The sequence below is a fragment of the Piliocolobus tephrosceles genome, chromosome 14 (assembly GCF_002776525.5).
Source record: "Piliocolobus tephrosceles isolate RC106 chromosome 14, ASM277652v3, whole genome shotgun sequence".
In the NCBI taxonomy this organism is placed as follows: domain Eukaryota; kingdom Metazoa; phylum Chordata; class Mammalia; order Primates; family Cercopithecidae; genus Piliocolobus; species Piliocolobus tephrosceles.
This window is the reverse complement of record NC_045447.1, coordinates 38,228,159-38,235,169: the sequence shown is the minus strand read 5'-3', so window position 1 is coordinate 38,235,169 and position 7,011 is coordinate 38,228,159.

Here is a 7,011-nt window from a genome sequence, read left to right as displayed (position 1 = left end):
TCAAAAGACAAACTATCTTTAAACCCATGTGTGCTTACTAGGCTGAAGGTTAGTTTCATTTAGTGGTATTTCTTGCTTTGAAATCAGGCGTTAAGAAAAACAACCTTCCTGGGGGCTTTCAGCACATTCTGCTTCACATGGATGAATTCTCTTTGTGCAGATAATCTGGTCAAACCTGGGGCTTCTTTTTATATCCAGAATTGCAAAACTTCAGATCTGATTTTCTCAAATACTCTCTAGATATCCATTATTATCTTGGCAATCCTGCCTGGTACCTTTGAAATTAGTTCTGAAGGTTGTTCACAAAGTTAAAGAATGATTTTCCTCTCGCCAACTGTGGAAGGAAAAAATTTTGGAGCAATATGGCAGATGAGGGACATTATTAATGCTATTTTACAAACTTATAAATATAACCTCTATTATATGAGTCCACATTCATACCAGTGCTCAGGTCCTAGGGACTTGTTATCACTGGCAATACTGCGTGGTGGGGAAAGATGTTATTAAAATCCACAAATCCGTCTCTCCTACTGGGAACATAACTTTTAATTTGACAGTCATAAAAGTCATCAACGATAACCGTAACCACCATTTTAAAGATTGAGGAAGTGAGGTAGAGAAAGTTAATGGCATTTTACTGAACTTATAGTAATACAGTGATAGGTCCTGCTGTTAAGTATAACTTGTTCATTTTCAGTCAAAAATAAGTTTATTCCATGGGAAATGATTATTACTGATTAGCAATCTGGTTTATCTTTCTTCAAAAACTTTTCTTCTTTGTGGCCTCCATTATTTCTCTTTGTGGTATAAACTACAGTTAATCCAAATGAATTTTGCAACTCAGTGGTAAAATTGTGCTTTATGCTATTGGAACATTAGGATCTTTGACATTTGTTGTCTGGGATTTTGAGATAGAGCTGCACAGAGTGAAGTTCAAATCAGATTTAGAGTCAACTGACTTTCATTAAGTGACTTTTATGTGACTTAATCTCTTTGAGGTACTTTCTTAAATAGTATTAAACTTAATCCATACATCAATCCTATGAGAAGGGATTACTGATCCTAATTTCACAATTGAAGGTGTCAACTGATATTGGTAACAGAACATATTATTTTATCATAGTATCCAGCAACATCAGTCTTTTAAGTCTCATGATTGTCTGGCACTGTTCACTTAAGAACCAGGTAAGTGGCACTCATTGCTGCAGTGTCAAACTGGGGAAAAGTTATTTAGGGAAGAAAACTGATGTTGGGCTATTAAAAGCAGTTTTTGAAATAAGAGGTTATCTATAAGGCTGGGGAATTTCCAAAGAAATATATATTTTGAAGACTAAGGGAAGGAAGGAATAGAGATTATGGGAAAAAAATATCAGATTGCGTAAGGGCATCCTATTCAGCTCTTGCTAATAGGATAAATATCAATGAAATATAAGGATGGTGTAATATTATACTGAATAAGCACAGTTCATGGTGTGTAATAATAAAACAACTTAATTTGGAGACCCATTGTATCTTAAAGTTTAGTGTATGAGGCTAATTCTCATCCTCTCGTGGGATGAACATTCCAGCAAGATCCATTACTTTTCTAGTTACTGTTAGGTAATACATAATTCTGAGGTCAATTCAAGCCATGAAACAGTTTGATAATTAAAATATCAAGTCCACTGTAACACTTAATACTTCAGTTTTCGGTTTAAAGTTGAGACTTCTCTTCCTCCCCAGCTGGAACTTTTTATTATAGCCAAACTGCAGTTGAATAGGAGAGAAAAGTGCTGTACTTCTCCATCTAGCACATTTACTTTTTTCTATTTTGCAGATCTTTATTCTTAGAACTGCAGATTGGACCAAAAGGTGAAAGATAAGTTAAGGGGAGCAATAAAGTTCGTATGTCATGGGCACTGTCTTGGTGAAATAGCATCAGAACTCTGTAGACATGGTGTGTAGGTAAAGTTGACTCTTGCTTTCCAGGGTACCTTCATGGGCTCTTTGATGAATTGCCTCCCCCAGTTGCAAGGAATTTCTCACCGGTAATTCTTATGAGGAGGGCAGATGCATCTCTAATATGGCTGATAGTTTACTTCTTTGACACTATAAGCATCTCTGGCAATCCCTAGATCTTTCATGAGCCAGGTTTCAGTGAAGATAATCATGTTAAGAATCTGGGGAGCAGAAATGGATTTAACATAGGAGATTATTGCTTTAAAAACTTTTTTTCACTTTTTTTTCATTATTATACTTTAAGTTCTAGGGTACATGTGCACAACATGCAGGTTTGTTACATATGTATACATGTGCCATGTTGGTGTGCTGCACCCATTAACTCGTCATTTACATTAGGTATATCTGCTAATGCTATTCCTCCCCCCTTCCCCCTCCCCACAATAGGCCCTGGTGCGTGATGTTCCCCTTCCTGTGTCCAAGTGAGCTCATTGTTCAGTTCCCACCTAGGAGTGAGAACATGCAGTGTTTGGTTTTCTGTTCTTGCGATAGTTTGCTCAGAATGATGGTTTCCAGCTGCATCCATGTCCCTACAAAGGACACGAACTTAGCCTTTTTTAAGGCTGCATAGTATTCCATGGTGTATATGGGCCACATTTTCTTATCCAGTCTGTCACTGATGGACATTTGGGTTGATTCTAAGTCTTTGCTATTGTGAATAGTGCCGCAATAAACATACGTGTGCATGTGTCTTTATACCAGCATGATTTATAGTCCTTTGAGTATATGCCCAGTAATGGGATGGCTGGGTCAGATGGTATTTCTAGTTCTAGATCCTTGAGGAATCGTCACACTGTTTTCCACAATGGTTGAACTAGTTTACAGTCCCACCAACAGTGTAAAAGTGTTCCTATTTCTCCACATCCTCTCCAGCATCTGTTGTTTCCTAACTTTTTAATGATCACCATTCTAACTGGTGTGAGATGGTATCTCATTGTGGTTTTGATTTGCATTTCTCTGATGGCCAGTGATGACGAGCATTTTTTCATGTGTCTGTTGGCTGTATGAATGCCTTCTTTAGAGAAGTGTCTGTTCATATCCTTTGCCCACTTATTGATGGAGTTGTTTGTTTTTTTCTTGTAAATTTGTTTGAGTTCTTTGTAGGTTCTGGATATTAGCCCTTTGTCAGATGAGTAGATTGCAAAAATTTTCTCCCATTCTGTAGGTTGCCTGTTCAGTCTGATGGTAGTTTCTTTTGCTGTGCAGAAGCTCTTTAGTTTGATTAGATCCCATTTGTCAATTTTGGCTTTTGTTGCCGTTGCTTTTGGTGTTTTAGACATGAAGTCCTTGTCCATGCCTATGTCCTGAATGGTATTCCCTAGGTTTTCTTCTAGGGTATTCATGGTTTTAGGTCTAACATTTAAGTTTCTAATCCATCTTGCATTAACTTTCGTATAAGGAGTAAGGAAAGGATCCAGTTTCAGCTTTCTACTTACGGCTAGCCAATTTTCCCAGCATCATTTATTAAATAGGGAATCCTTTCCCCTTTCTTGTTTTTGTCAGGTTTGTCGAAGATCAGATGGCTGTCGATGTGTGGTATTATTTCTGAGGGCTCTGTTCTGTTCCATTGGTCTATAAACATAATGCAGCATATAAACAGAACCACAAAAACCACATGATTATTTCAATAGATGCAGAGGCCTTTGACAAAATTCAACAGCCCTTCATGCTAAAAGCTCTCAATAAATTTGGTATTGACGGAACGTATCTCAAAATAATAAGAGCTATTTATGACAAACCCACAGCCAATAGCATACTGAATGGGCAAAAATGGGAAGCATTCCCTTTGAAAACTGGCACAAGATAGGGATGCCCTCTCTCACCACTCCTATTCAACATAGTGTTGGAAGTTCTGGCTAGGGCAATCAGGCAAGAGAAAGAAATCAAGGGTATTCAGTTAGGAAAAGAAGAAGTCAAATTGTCCCTGTTTGCAGATGACATGATTGTATATTTAGAAAACCCCATTGTCTCAGCCCCAAATCTCCTTAAGCTGATAAGCAACTTCAGCAAAGTCTTAGGATACAAAATCCATGTGCAAAAATCACAAGCATTCTTATACACCAGTAACAGACAGACAGAGAGCCAAATCACGAATGAACTCCCATTCACAATCGCTTCAAAGAGAATAAAATACCTAGGAATCCAACTTACAAGGGATGTAAAGGACCTCTTCAAGGAGAACTACAAACCACTGCTCAGTGAAATAAAAGAGGACACAAACAAATGGAAGAACACACCATGCTCATGGATAGGAAGAATCAATATTGTGAAAATGGCCATAGTGCCCAAGGTAATTTATAGATTCAATGCCATCCCCGTTAAGCTACCAATGACTTTCTTCACAGAATTGGAAAAAACTGCTCTAAAGTTCATATGGAACCAAAAAAGACCCCGCATTGCCAAGACAATCCTAAGCCAAAAGAACAAAGCTGGAGGCATCACGCTACCTGACTTCAAAGTATACTACAAGGCTACTGTAACCAAAACCGCATAGTGCTTTAAAAACTTTTGGAAGCACTGACAGAGTAGATTCTAGACTGAATATTTAGGAATGACTCTCAGAAAAATATAGGACTGACCCAACAGGAGAGCAACTACCTCTGAGACCACTACTGAACCTATTACAAATGAAAAACCTCCTGCTGCCATTGACCACTGCAATTCCCTTTGGAAACATGCAGAGCTAGAATACACACATCATAGCTTTGATTCCTGGAATAGCAAACCAAAGCATGAAGTCAATGCTGCCACTTCAATCACCCCCACAACTACTCACTAGCCAGAAAACCAGAGAAGGGACACTGCTGCAGAGTAAACTCATATTCCCATGACTGTGTTGCTGACAGAAACAGCCAAATAAGGTCTGGGAAAACATATCCTGTCTCACGCCTGCTTTCTAAATATCAAGCAGGTAATTCTAATTGTCAGGACCTAATTTACATATGGAAATATAGCTGTAAGGAAATTTAGGAGGTAATTTTAACATTCTAGTCTTTCCAAACTGAATAAAAAAATTCAAAAGGACATGCTCACTGGTAGCCTAATAATGACCAACCCGGAGGGAAGAATAGTCTTAGGCATTGGAGAAAACAGTGGAGTTAGGAAAAGTATTCAGGTTTTTTAGGACATTATTGAGCCAATGATTAAAGCATGCTTGAAGTCTGTCCTATTTCTGAACTTAAGCTTTATAAAATAGTTAAATACATTCTTGTTTTTTTTTTTACTTTTTTTTTACATTTTAATATCTCTGAAATCAAGATGGTCTTATAATCTGTAAGTAAACATACTATAGTTATTTAATTGCAGCAATTTTTTCCTTTATTTGTGGTACATATTGTAAATTCTTTCTTTTTTTATATTATTATACTTTAAGTTCTAGGGTACACGTGCAGAGCCTGCAGGTTTGTTACATATGCATACTTGTGCCATGTTGATGTGCTGCACCCATCAACTCGTCAGCACCCATCACTCGTCATTTACATCAGGTATAACTCACAATGCAATCCCTCCCCCCTCCCCCCTCCCCCCTCCCCATAATAGGCCCCTGTGTGTGATGTTTAAGCTTACAAGTTTTGGGATTTTTTTTTTTGTGACTTGCACCTGAAAACATGTTACTTGATACTCTAGTACACCATTTAAAATTACTTGTTTGCTTTTTATTGTGGGTCTTTCCTCACCACTGGAATCTAAGCTCCAGAAGGGCAGGGGATTTCTAATGTCTTATTCACACTCCCTTCTCAGTACCTGGGCCAATGCTTAAAATAGAGTAGACATCAAAGATAGTTGCTGAAATACTAAAGTGAGAAATAAAACAAAAATAGAGAACAAAACATGAAAGTGTGGCTTAAAAGGGGTAGAGATAACCAAGTGGTATTTGTACTAGGAATGCAAAGTTGGTTTAACATTAAAAATCAGCATAACATTATATCAACAGATTAAAAGAGAAAAATTATATGATCAGATGCAGAAAAATTATCTGACACATTTCGACATCCGCTCTTGATAAAAACTCTTACCAAACTAGAACTTGAAGGGAAATTCTTCATCCTGATAAAGGACATCAATGGTGATCTTATGCAGGTATCATACTTAATGATGAAAGATGGAATGCAGTTTCTTTAAGAATGAAAACAAAAAAAGGATGTTTATTCTTATATCCCTATTCAGTCTTGTATTCTGGGTTTCAGTTAGCTCAAGAAGACAAGATAAATATAAAAGACAATTAGATTAGAAAAGAAAAAATAAAATTATCTTCATTTGACAACCTGATTGTCAATGTAGACATTCTCCCCAACATCTAAATAAAAAGGCTATTAGAACTATGACCTACACGAGTTTGGCAAGGTTGCAGATTACAAACTCAATATACTAGAAAATCAGCTGTTCTTTTACATATGAACAGTGAAAATTGGAAATTGGAGTAAAAACAGTACTACTTGCAATAGAATCATAAAATGTAAAAAACTTAAGATCAATTTTAACAAAATATCAATATTTGAATGTTGAAAATCAAAAACAGGAAACAGTGATGAGTGAAATTAAAAAGGACCTAAACAAATGGAAGGAGATCTTATGTTCAAGGATTGAATGGCTCAGCATTGAAAAAAATGTCAATTCTTTTCAAAGTCATCTATAGATCTAATGAAATAGCCATCAATATCCCCAAAGGCTTTGTTGAAATTAACAAGCTGATTCTAAAATGTTATGGAATTACAAAAGACTTAGAATAGCCAAGCTAATTTTGTAAATAAAGAACAAAGTTGGAGGACTGTTCAGAATTTACTTTAAAATGATAGTAATCTGAACAGGGTGGTATCGGTGAAAGGATAGTAGTATAGATCAGTAGAACTGAATAGAGTGTCTAGAAATGGAACAATACAAATATGGTCAACTGATTTTCAACAAAGGTGCTGAGGTAATTCAATAGAGGAAGGACAGTCTTTTCAAAGATAGTGCTGGAACAAGTGTACATCCATATGAAAAAAAGTGACCCATATCTCACACTATATTTGA